Source organism: Cinclus cinclus, chromosome Z (assembly GCF_963662255.1).
Source record: "Cinclus cinclus chromosome Z, bCinCin1.1, whole genome shotgun sequence".
In the NCBI taxonomy this organism is placed as follows: domain Eukaryota; kingdom Metazoa; phylum Chordata; class Aves; order Passeriformes; family Cinclidae; genus Cinclus; species Cinclus cinclus.
Genome location: NC_085084.1, coordinates 66,520,423 through 66,533,815, shown reverse-complemented (window position 1 = coordinate 66,533,815; position 13,393 = coordinate 66,520,423). Strand labels below are relative to the sequence as shown.

At 36.4% G+C, this 13,393-nt stretch overlaps 1 protein-coding gene across 2 annotated transcripts in view; it reads right to left on the bottom strand.

Annotated features, from left to right (window-relative positions):
* Positions 1-13,393, bottom strand: part of PDE4D (phosphodiesterase 4D) — a 350,846-nt gene that overhangs the window by 269,319 nt on the left and 68,134 nt on the right. The window lies entirely within an intron of this gene.

The following is a 13,393-nucleotide window of genomic DNA, read 5'->3' as shown; positions in this document are numbered from 1 at the left end:
CTAAATCAGACTGCATGCTTAGGTTGTGTTTCCAGGAATCCTAGTAGTCCCTTGCTAAAGGAATCAGCAGTGTTGTGGGAAATGCACATTGAATCTAAATGCTGGCACATGCAGAGGAAAAACCTGCATTTCATTTTACTCTGTCACAATTAAGTACATTTTTACACATTTCCATATTGAAAAGCATGGGGAAATGGGCTGTTCACTGTCACTTAAATTTTCTGTTTATAAATTTACAAAGTTTGAGTTTGTTCCAGAAATACAAAAGAAATATTAAAATACTTTCTCCCCAAGAGCCAATTCTCATTTTCCAGGCAGATACAGGTATTCAGGGCCCTACTCTTGCCCATTGAAAGCAGGAATAATTTTAAATTGTTAGCTGTCCCTTAGAGATGCATGTAGCTCTCATTTTCTTTTTCCCCCCTATCTAGACAGCATTTTTCTCTCATTGCTAAGTGTATCAGGAATCATTAGTAGGCATGCACAGTACTTGCAGTACTGTAGCATAGTGTTTTCAAGGCAATACAGTATTAAATATGCCCACCAATAGTTCACTGTGTACAATGTTATACTTCATACAAAGTATTTTGAAAAATAATGTTGACAAGATACTGACAGTTTCTTTAGGAAAAATCCATTGAAACTCCTTTGCTGTATTATGTCCCTGATGATGTCTACTGCCCCCCTTGTTTAAGTAGCTACTAGCACACAGTATCATACATACCTCAGCATGGTCCCCAAACTGAAAAATCATAGAGATCTTTGACATGAGTACATCTCACCACTGGACTGTACATTACTGCTTGTCATCTTACTTGAGTGAGCTGACTGATGAATCCAGTAGTAGATAACTGAGAATCATAGGATCACAGAATCATTTAGATTAGAAAAGACCATCAAGACTGATGGTTAAACCAGCATTGCCAAATCCATAACTAAACCATGTCCCCAAGAGACACATCCACATGGTTTTGAACACTTCCAGAGACATTTACTCCATTTTCCTGGACAGCCTGATCCAATGCATGACCACATTTCAGTGAAGAAAATTTTCCTAATATCCAATTTAAGCCTCCCCTGGTACAATTCAAGACAATTTCTTCTTGTATTATCTCTTGTTATCTGAAAGAGGAGGCTGACCCCCACCCGGCTATAATCTCCTCCCAGGAAGTTTTAAAGAACCGTAACGTGTCCCCTGATCCTCCTTTTCTCCAGGACAAACACCCCCAGCTCCCTCAGCTGCTCCTCACAGCACTGGTGCTCCAGAGCCTGCCCCAGCTCCATTGCCCTTCTCTGGACTCACTCCAGCCCCTCAGTGTCTTTCTTGCACTGAGGGCCCAGAACTGGACACAGCACTCGAGCTGTGGCCTCAGCAGTGCCCAGCACAGGGGGACAATCCCTGCCCTGCTCCTGCTGCCCACACTATTGCTGATCCAGCCCAGGATGCCATTGGCCTTCTTGGCCACCTGGGCACAGCCTGGCTCCTCTTCAGCTGCTGTCACCAGCACCCCCAGGTCCTTTTCCACGGTGGAGCTTCCCAGACACTCCTAGTTTGTATGGTTGGTTGACCCTTGCTGGATGCCAGGTACCCACCTATCACTCTCCTGTGCCACTGGACAGGGGTGAGAAAATACAACAAAATGCTCATGCGTTGAGATAAGGACAGAGAGATATCGCTTACCAACTACTATCACAGACAAAAGAATCTCAGTTTCAGGATATTACTTGAATTTATTAACACTCAAAATCAGAGCAGGACAATAAGAAATAAAATTTTATCTTAAAAATATCTTCCCCAGTCGTAAACTCCTTTCCAGGGTCTACCTTCTCCCCCACAGCAGCACAGGGAGATGTGGAGTGGAGGTTACTCATAGTTTATCACAGGTTATTTCTGCTGCTAGTCAGGAAGAGGAGTCTTTCCCTCGCTCCAACATGGAGTCACTCCCAAAGGAGAGTTCTGCCCAAACTTCTCCAGCAGGATTCCTTCCCACAGGCTACATTTCTTCATGGATATCTACCTGCCCTAGTGTGGGTTTCCTTCATGGACTGCAAGTGGATCTCTGCATCCCCAGGGACCTCCATGGCTGCAGGGGCACAGCTGCCTCACCATGGGCTGCACTGTGGGCTGCAGGGGAACCTCAGCTCTGGTCCCTGGAGCACCTCCTATGCTTCTTTCTGCAGTGACCTGGGTGTCTGCAGAGCTGTTCCTCTCACATATACTCACTCTTCTCTTCTCTGAGAGTGACTACAGCTGCATAATAATGTTTATTAATAATAATAAAATAATAATAAAATAATAAAATTTTCTTTCTTCTTATGTACGCTATTACAGAGGTGCTACTACTATCTCTGATTTGTTTGGTTAGTGGTGGATCCATCTTGGAGCCAGCTGTCATTGACTTGAACATGGGAGAAGCTCCTCACAGAACCAGCTCCTGTAGATTCCCTGCCACTCCTCCTTGACCACTTCCAAAACCTGGCTCTGCAAACCCAGTACAGCCTGTGGCACTGCCTGGGGTTGTTGTGACCCAAGGGCAGGACCCGGCACTGGGCCTTGTTGAACCTCACACCATTGGCCTCAGCCATGATCCAGCCTGTCCACATCTCTCTGTAGAGCCTTCCTGTCCCTCTTGACTCCTGCCCAATTGGTTTTCTGTGCAAACTGACTGAGATTGTCCAGATCCTCTTGTTCAGATGATCAATAAAGACATTAACTGACCCTGATAATGAGCCCTTGGGAACTGCTCTGGTGACTGACTGCCAGCAGGATGTAACTCCCTTCACCCCTACTCTCTGGGCTCAATCATCCAGATAAGTTTCTAGCCAGTGCACAGCACACCATGAGCAGCCATTTTCTCCAGGTGAATGCTATGGGAGACAGTGTTGAAGGCTCTACTGAAGTCCAGGCACATAATATCCACAGCCTTTCTCTCATCGACTAAGTGGGTCACTGTCATAGAAGGAGGTCAAACAGGACCCGCCTTTCACAAAACCTTTCTGGCAGAGCCTGGTCCCCTGGCTGTCCTGCATGCCTCATGATGACATTCCAGGTGAGCTGCTCAGTGACCTTCCCTGGTACTAGGTCAGAGATGCACAGAAGTCAAGATCCACTTTCTATACCTCATTCATTTCCAAAACACAGAAGTTTCATTCCCTCCCAGCACTTGCCTGTTTGATTGCCATTATGCAAAGAGGACAGTCAAGATCATAGCATTGTTGTGGGAAGGATTTGCTAATGGAAAAATATGAGGGTTCAGAATTGTCTTTAAAAGGAAATGCAGGCTTAAGGAAAGGTCAGCACTAGATGTGTTCATGATTTTCTCCATAAAAGGTAACTAAAAGCTTGTTTTATAAAAATACACACATGCAGCCTAATTTTAATTTCAATAAATATAGATACTTAGAGCAAACATGGCTGTCTCATCTCCAGCTATAAAATCTAATTGTTTTGAAAGATATATTGTTTTCAACTTCAGGTTCTAACAAGAAGAAAATTGCTGAGTTTAAAAGGTTCCTACTGATAATCCATTTTCATGCTTATAATCTAAAAGAATTTAACTCCCTTTTTGTTTGTACAATGCCATGGGCTTTCATGGCTTAAAGCACTATAGCTTATAATTAGCTATGCTATGTCAGATACATCAAAAACCTCCAAGGCCAGCCTGAATATAATAACTATGCTGATATGTTCTTCATTAATATGGCAACAAAGTGGTAGTTTTGACTTCATTTTTGAGTCTGCAGAGTTACAGATTTCTTATTTATAGCAAGCACTGTGAGGAGGTATGATACATACTGGAATGGAATTCAGCTCAAGACATCAGCAAGCGAAGGTTTTATCAAGGACACTAAAAAGGACATGCAAAATCCAAGGCAGCAATTTAAGAAGAGAAAATAAAAGCCATGGCTATATTCCAAACTCACTTTCCTATTACTGATAGGTTTGAAAGATGTTAACGGCAACTATCAGAGACTATTGAATGTGGCCTGTAACCCACAACTATAAAAAGCTAATTCCAAAGAGTGTTTCAAACACTTTTCGGCTCAGCAATAAGGGCAATTAACAGAAGGCAAATAACAGGTGAGGAACTGTGAGTTTCTTACCAGTATCTCTGGTACAGTGAATAACTAATTACAGAGATGTTGGCACTTCTGTTTGAGACTGCTGAGAGAATTAACTTTTGGTCGAAGTCATGACCTGGGCCACTCAGTCCAGCATTAAGAAGTCACACTCCCAACCCACACTTTTTTCCATTCAATCTGTCATTGAAAACAATCATACCAAGAAATTCACCCGGACATTGAGGATAAGTTACAAATCTGAATCTTTTAATTTGCAATGATACCAGTCAGTTTCACTACAAAAATTCACTTCAGTTTCAGAAAGAAAATTCTACCTCTATTTTTTTTTGCCATGCTAGACTTGATATTAAAACTCATAGTCTAAATTGCAACAAATAATACATACAGAAAATAAAACAAAAATTGCTTTCTACATAATAAAACATAACTTTAAATGTGTTTAAATTGAGTTAATATATATTCAAGACAAGAAACATCTTAGAAGTGAAAAAAAATTCTTCTATTACAAATATAAAAAATCATAAAAAATAAAATAATGTTAAAATTGCAGTACATCCTGCATAGATGGATTTCTCCAAATAATTTGAAAATATGACTGCCAAATACTTGAAAAACTGCTAACTAACAAATGTAATGTAACTAGCACAACAGCCTGTGGCTCACATTTTGCCTTGAAATCCATTCAGAAATAAAGCCTTATAGAAACTTTAAAGTAGCAATTTTTTCGTTGGCACAACTTGTGATATTTTTGTTTGATGTTCCTATTGAAATAGCTTTCTGATATACCCTTTGCATCTGCCTGCTACAAAATAAATTTGAAAGTCATGGTGTTTTTTTCATAATATTTAGAAAATAAAACTAATGTTATAGTATATAAAATCTCTAAGGTAGTTGCTTTAAAAATAAGATCTTAAGATAAAAAAATTAATCCATAACTTAAACACACAAGCATTAGCCATGTAATTTCACAACATTTCCATTAGAGTTTTATCCAGTAAGGAATTAATATATTGTATCTTATGTAAGAAAGTGGAAAACAGTTTAAAGTTTTAACAATTTGCTTTTATAAGTGATCAAATTGCCCTTATTCAGGAAAGACTATTATATAAATATCTAACAATTTTTAACATTAATTATAGCTGTGAAAATTTCTAAAGTCCCCTTTTTATAGTAATGTTGGGCAAATAATATCTACCTTTCCGAACCAACTTCTTTCCCAATGAATTTCGCACACGTAAGCAAGAAAACAATATTAACTTGTAATTATTTATATCTTTTATTGACACACTGAAGACAAAAAGACGAAGACAATCACTTACAATTTGATTAGGGAATAAAGAAAAAGAAAACAGAAAAGCTTAGCTCTGACAATTAGGTAGCTATATTTGAAGTAGGTGATCTTTGAATGGCCTCATGTCAGATAGCATAAGATGGTAATGAGATCATCTCAAGCAGCTTTGAGAAAGCTTTGATGCACTTTATCTTTGAGAGAGACACATTGAATACACCTGAATGAAGCTTGATCAATAAAGATGCCTTTTCATCAATAAGGCTGACCCAGGCCACAGAGTGGGTTGTTCCCTTAGAGTTCAGCCTCAATCCAAATACAAATCTCCTAAGCATCTGCCAAGAATGTATTCCCAGCCATGCCCGTGGGGAAAAGATTTGCTTTCTCCCGTTGCTGTGGTCTGGTCACTCATCCCACTCTGCTTTACTCAGAATTTTTGCCTAGCTCTCTTCATGCTGTGTTTTCCCTGACATTCTCTCTCTCAGGCTCTCCCCTGTCCCACTCATCTTTAGCTATTCTCTGCAACGGTACAAACAATCTTTTCTCCAGAGCTTCATCTATTCAGTGTGAAGTGGTTAGAGCAAGGTGAATGGGCAGCCTTCATTCCTGCAGCCCGTGTGCAGAGCTTTACACAAAGAGGCAGCAATTCACAACCAACAAAACAAATTATGCAAGACATCTCACTTCCTTTAAAGAAAAAAACTGTCTTCTTTCTAACCCATGTTATCAAATTATATATACTCACTGAAGTATAGGAACTTTCCAACTTTTCAAACGTCTACTAGCAATAGTGTTGAGAAAAACAATGACATCTAGTGACAAGACAGAAAACCACAACTCTGTCCTCCCTGTGCAGAATGAAATGAGTACACATTCACCTCTACACTTGTGGCCACAATATACTCCCTTGAGCTTCAAGATGAACTGCTTTTTATGTTAAAAAACAGCGCAAAAGGAAAAACAAACAAGACTTAAATTGTCTTGCTTATTTGAATCTATATCCAGCAACATTCAAACGCACAACATCTTAATTTTGCAATGTCCCCTAGACTTTTAAGTTCCTACACACTGGCATGTTCAGAAAACAGTAAATTATAACTTGCTCTTGACAGACTCTTTTTAAAACTAGCAAAAATTAGTGTACTATTTATATTCTTCCATCTTGCCCCCAGTATGTATGCTACACTAAGAAAGGTAAGAATTTATATTATTCTGCCCACAACATAGAGAATAAGATAAAAACTTCATGGTAGAACTGCAGTTATAGATGTAAATACATGAGTTCAGCAATATTAGTCTCTGTAATTTTTCCTAAACAGTCAGGGTTTTCTCTCTGCAGAAGGCATAACTTCTCTCATAGTGTCCAAGGCAATGAATGATTTTCTGGGAAATAAAGTTTGTACTTGCATTTCTGCCTGTCAGTTCTTCATAACATTGCTTGTACACTATGGAACTTTTTCAGCTTTTACTTTACTAACCTGAGAACAGAATATTGTGTAAAACAACATCTGTATTATTTAGCAGTTAATTTTATGTTCTATGAATTATGTGTTACAAAAAGGGCACCAAACATCACATCATTATAATGTAGGTGGCTCTGTTGTACCATTCTGGACTCCTTTCTAGCTGTCCTTGATAGGCAATTTGTTATAGAAACCTGTAGTTCTTATTTTCACAGGATCTACATTATACAATGTGTTCTATATATATCATTTTATGGTTCTTCCTTTTGTTCTGGTAAAATTGAAAATTAACTTAGAAGGCTGTTTCAGAAATGACACAGTAACTTAATTGTTTATTTCTTTTTTAGATAAAAAATGCACATAATATACCAGGCCATCTTTGTTCAGGAAAATACAGGAGCATATTTCTGCAATGTGTCTTTTTATCCCAAGAGTTCATATATATCTGAATTCCATTGGATAATTATGAAATTTAGGCGTATTTGCAAGTGTGTTCTGAAGAGTAGCACAAATGAAAATTTATTCAAATTTTGTGCTGACCTTAGATCATCTTTCTCCTGTTATGTATGTATAAAACACTGTTGAAATTCCTAAAAACAGGCATTCTGAAATAAACTATTTATTTATATGCATGCTTGTTCCCATGAAAAGAAGTGGGAAAAGATGTTTTGCCTTTTGAGTCTGAACCAAGTTTTAAAGAGAGCACCTCTACAGTGATTAAAGGAATTTGTAAACATATCTCATTTCATTTTAATCCCACGCTGACTCTAAGAGAGGCACCAGAGAATTTTGGAAAAACAATCAAAACATCTATATCAGTAAATTCTTAGTATTAATAATAGTTGTCAAAATAAAGATTCTAATTTAAAGACTTCTTCATCTACTCTGTTTTTTCCTGCCTAAGCAACCAACATTTAGGTTATAATAAATTAATGAATTATTAATAAAATAGATTGCATAATTTATATACAAAAAGTATTGTTTCTAATTACAATGGAAAACTTGAACCGCCAACTTAGCTGAAGTTCAGGATGATGATAAAATATGTTATAAACAACTATAGTTTGCCTAAGAAGAAATAAATTTATTTACAAGAAATTATACTATGAACTCCATCTGTTCTTCCACATTAGAAATAAAGTATTAAATATGCAACTGTAGTTGCAAAAGATGAAACGGCTTATTTACCTGGTCCATATGGTTGTTCAGGGTGACAACAGTTACATATAACCCATTTTTATATATTTGACCAAATTTTGAAAACATTTCAGAAAAAAGGCATGATTTTTCACTCATTTCAGAGTTATTTTTCTATATGACCTATGTTATGGTGCTGTTCAAGGAACATAAGTATATTCTCTTCCTGTAAAACACCTCAGCAAAATCAGCAAATTAGATAAAATGCCCAGAGTTCAAGGTTGCTTCTATATTTGTGTTTCAGTTTGGCTCAGTAGTGCATTGTGAAACTAGTCCACCTTTACCACTTTGTTGTGCATAGCACAGAGGTCCTGCAGTATGTAAATAGAACATAAACAAAATGAGATCAGAAAGCAGGTACCAAGTCTGTGTACACAGTGCTCTGTGGTCAGTGGGACACAATAAGGAATAATCTCAAGTATGGGCAATGTAGGCACTCGTTTATCACTACTGACTGATGAAACTGCAGTAACCTCCCTGTTATACCCTACTTGCCAGCTAAATTACAGCCTAAGAGGTCTTTAGGAGATTATAATGCCTCTGAGCAAACCTCCCAAAACACTGAGGGTGTCTAAACCTGCCCTGCAGAAAGCAGAAATTAATGTCTGTTTTATCACATACCGTCACTGAGACTAACTTCTTAGTAGAAGAGTTCCTAATACCTATGCTGCATGAACTGAATTTTCCAATCTTCCTCTACACTGATCCAGGAACACACAAAGGGATCTCCTCCCAGCCTCCACGGAGAGCAGGTCATGCTTTGAGGACACAGACACAGAAAAGAGTAACTGACAGATGAGTCTGTATATGAATTTCTAATATGGAACAGTAGAAATCCAGGAATCTTGTCCAGAGTAAAATGAGAAGGGTACAAAAGAACAAAAGTGAGTTTGCCCCATGGAAGAGCAGTGGAGCCCAGCTCAATGATTCACATCTTCAACATATATAAAATATCTATACAGTTCATGTAAATCTGTTGGTTCCTGAATGTGTTGCTGCTTCCTGTGGCAGAATATGTGTAGAAAGACATGTATCATCTGCAAATAGAGATGAAAAATGTCTTCAGCCTTGCACCTTGTAAATTTTCTTATTTTTTTCTTTTTCCTAATACAAAATGAAAATATAACTTCTGACAATACAGCATGTTTAGCATGAGTTTTAAAGTAGCTCATGTACCTGTGTATAGTCCAGAAAAAGATTAATCAGAATTACTGGAATATAAAGATGCTCCTGCCTTGTGTCTTTCAGCTTTCACTCATGCCTGCCACTACTATAGCTCATAAAGGCCACGGAAATGTCATCATTATACAAGATTTTTGTGTATCATTTGGATCACGAGGTATTTCATAATACAATTGTATCCATGCTTTAGATCACAAATACTCAACAAATTTTAAAACTAGTTTTATTTATCAATTTCCAGTCACACAGGGACAAAGTGGTTTATAGTATCTTTTAATGCAAATGCAAATGCAAATGCATAACTTAACAATGCAAATTAGACACTAGTAGCCTTAAATGTTGTTTTTTTTCTTAAATTTATTCTTAATTTTCTTTAAAAATAGACCTTGCTATAGTTTGCTGAATCAAATCACTAGAGCTCAGAATATCAATTTCTGCAAATTCTAAATAACTTTTTTTTTTGCTGTACATCATAAGAGCATTGAGTTAATAGTTTGTATTCCCTACTAGTTTTATTCCTTAAAACTCTTTGCATATAAGCATCAAGAAGTTAGGAAAAAACTCTGATATATTTACTGATTTCTTGTTGTAAATCTTGATGCAAGTCTGTAAATTTATTTTTTTTTTAAACATCAGCATCCAAAGTAATTCATCCAGCTCCAGATTTTCAGTAGAATGAGAGCAATGGTCCAACATCATCGCTAGCTGAAAACAGTGCAGCTAAATCACTTACAGGTTTTTGTACTTGAGCTCTAAACACAGAAAAGTATAATGAATTTTGCCTTATTTTGGACTCATCTGAAGCAGCATGTGTCAGAGAAGAGGACAAGAGCATAATTTTTGGTGTATTCCTACAGATCTCATGCAAAATCCAGAGAACACAGCAGGAAAATTTAGTTGCATGTGACAGTAAATTCTGCGAGTTAAAAATCTCAAGACATTAAAATATTTTTTATGTATTCACTGGACATATGAATTCACAGAAGGGCAAAATGCAAACATCCAAACAAACTATGTACTTCTTCAGAAATTATATGCAACGTAAAAAGCAAATAAACAGAAAGAGACATTAAGTATCTCTGCAGAGCCACATGTACATATTAGCATCCTAAAAATTCCAGTGGATCACAATATTGTACTCACTAATTTTATACTGGCAAAAGGTTCCAGACAAAAACATATTCCTAGATTTGCAATTTATAATCTGTTCATCATGAATATTCAGATACATTAAAAATATTCTTGTATCAGCTTTGTTTTCCATTTTCCCTCTTAATTTTGGAAAGTCCTAAAAAGACTTGTAAAATTCTGCTACCTACCCTACATTCATATTTTCAGAATCATTTGCAACATAAAAATATTTTGGAAAAGGTATTAATGGCAGAATTAAATTAATAAAAAAAACAGCTGTATCTCTAAGCAGGTAATTAAAAAGGTTAAGAATTTGTATTTTTTATGCAGTTTTATGTTCTCACTTCAGAGAATGCTACCCTGAAATTCCAACTCTTGACAGTATCTCAGCTCAAAAACATGAAAATATTTAGCAATAAATAATCTTATATATTCATAGATCCAATTATTCAATTCCACATATTGCCTACCTTTGACAGGGGAAACAAAAAAAACAACTTAGCACAAAAATTACATGATCAACTATGCAAAAGATCAGTCAATAATAAAACTGAAACAATAGTCCTCAAACACACAGTCATGTGACATATAATGGAGCGAGGACAAACATGATTGATTAATCTTTAACTCTTTAATAACTAATAACCCTTTAAAGTCATTTCAAACCACTAAATTGTGAAGCATTCTTTTGTTTTCAGTTCGTGCAGAGAGGAGGGGAAAACCCCAAGAACACAGTAGAAATTTCTTGATGTGTAAAAACTTCTAAGCTGTGAATTTCTTGCTTGAGCTTAGACACAGGTTACCAGAACAGATCCAGTTGTGTCAAACAGTGTCCACACTCTTGTATGCACAAGCATGAATGAAAAAAATAAAAAAAACCCAACAACCCAAACCAAAATACCAAAACCAGAAACTGCAAAAACAAAAACCAAAACTCCCCAATACAAAGTCCAGTTAATCTTGTGACCAAGTACTTCTATTTCTGCCTAGGGTTGATCCATATCCTAGTAGTGCTGCTCTTCATTATTTTGTGTTGCTGTATATAAAAGTTTCAATTACTTTGCCTCTGCAGGCAAAATAAATCAGTACTCTACAGCAACAAAGATGCCTGAGTATTTGTTAGGTACAGAAAGGTTTCAGTTCCTGTTCAAACTAGAGTTAAGAATGTGATTTGATACGAAAGGTCTCTTATGACACTAGGAAATGTAAGACATTAATTTATTTCACACCATGCTTTGTTTGTTGTGAACTATCTCTGCACAGCAAAATCCAGTGTCAGGATCCAGATCAGACTGAGCTATACTATCTATTCATGAAATAGCTGTGAAGTTGCTGCACTGGGTGTTGTAATGCTCTGCCCAGTAACCTGGTTACAAGAGTAATTGGCTTTTATTTTTTCTTATCTATAACACAAATGCTCCACTTTTGCCAACCTAGGAATTTTGTGGTTCCAGCAAACATGCCCATCTGTGCATGATATGCATAACAAAGCTGGAAAGATGTGTGTATACTGTCTTTATGACTTTCCTTATCCCAGTCATGATATACAGCTAGAACAGCAAGAACACCGTTGGAAAAAGGTGGCAGCAAAGATTTTAGCACAAACTAAAACTCTAAACAGCAGACATATATATCTTAAGTTCAGTCAAAACTGTAGACAGTACTGCTTCACAGTCCTTTTATTGTAATCATTTCACTAGCTTTTGAAAATTACTTACGTCAAGGGAAAAAAAAAGGGGTTATACAGATCATGTCTCACCCTAATAATAAAAAATGATACTTTAATAATAATAATAATTTTTAAGAAAAAAATCCAGAGCACTTAAGGATTCCTTGTAAGACTAATATTATCTTCCAACATATCCTATGTTCCAACATATCCTATAAAAGTCTTAGGAGACTGAAAGTGTGCCTGCTGTCTGTTGCTGCGGGAACTTCCACCTATATGATGGAAGTCTAAAAGCTATTTTGCAGGCAAATTGTATGAAGTGCTTAGTACAGATTATTGAATATATCCACAAGAAACAAAAGTAATTCTATGATTTTTTAAAAAAATACCAGAGAAGGGGGGAAAAAAGAGAAAAGAATAATTTGTGAGTTCTCTAGAATCTCAAAATAAAATTGGAGGCTCTAGGCCTGCACAGAACTATACATGGGCCTGAAATCACTACTGAGTTGCTGACAGTAATCATATGCTGAGGAGCACTGAAACCTTATCATTGTTTAATTAAGTATAAAATTATTATAGTTTTTAATACTGTGTTGTTTCAGGATTGTTTGTTTGGTTTAGTTAATTTGTGAGTTCACTGAAATAGTTCAATAGTATGGGTCAGCAGGGATTGGCCATTCTACCTACACAAATATGCCAAGAAAACTCACTTCTAAGCCACTGATTATCTCTCCTTCCACTTGTGTATCATTCTACAGAACAGAGCAGTAAATACCCCTAACATGTGGTGTGGGTTTACAAGACAGTGTTAATATTATCAAATATCCTTAAAAATTAATTTTTGAGATAGATTACTTGTTCCACTTTATGTTATAGTATCAAGTTGGCTAAGCATTTAAAATTATTAATAATTCACAGGTGTAAGTAAACATTTTTTGTGGCTTACACAATGAAAAACAGGAGAGTATTACCCTGCTTTTGTACCAGCCCAACTGTTATATTCTTGGTTGTTACCTGATCAACTGCGTCTTTGTGTGGTCTCTTTTTTTTTTTCTTCCCTTAGAATAAACTTTAAATTTTCTAATTTCCAAAAAACTTGAGAATGTTTGCATTCTCCTGTTAAAAACCAACATTAAGAATAATCAAGAAATTGAATTGGAACATTAGGACTCTACAAGGATTACCAGAAATTAAGCTATTTTAGCCAAATTACTCATACTGATTTCATGGCATCAAAAGGACTTCAAAATTTTTTGTAAACTACATCTTTTGCCTAATGTAATTGTATTACAATGACAGAAGTCATAGCAAAATTAATCAAAAAGCGCAAGCACATATTTTCTGTATCAACTTCTGCAAGTTTAGTTGTTTGGATTTTTG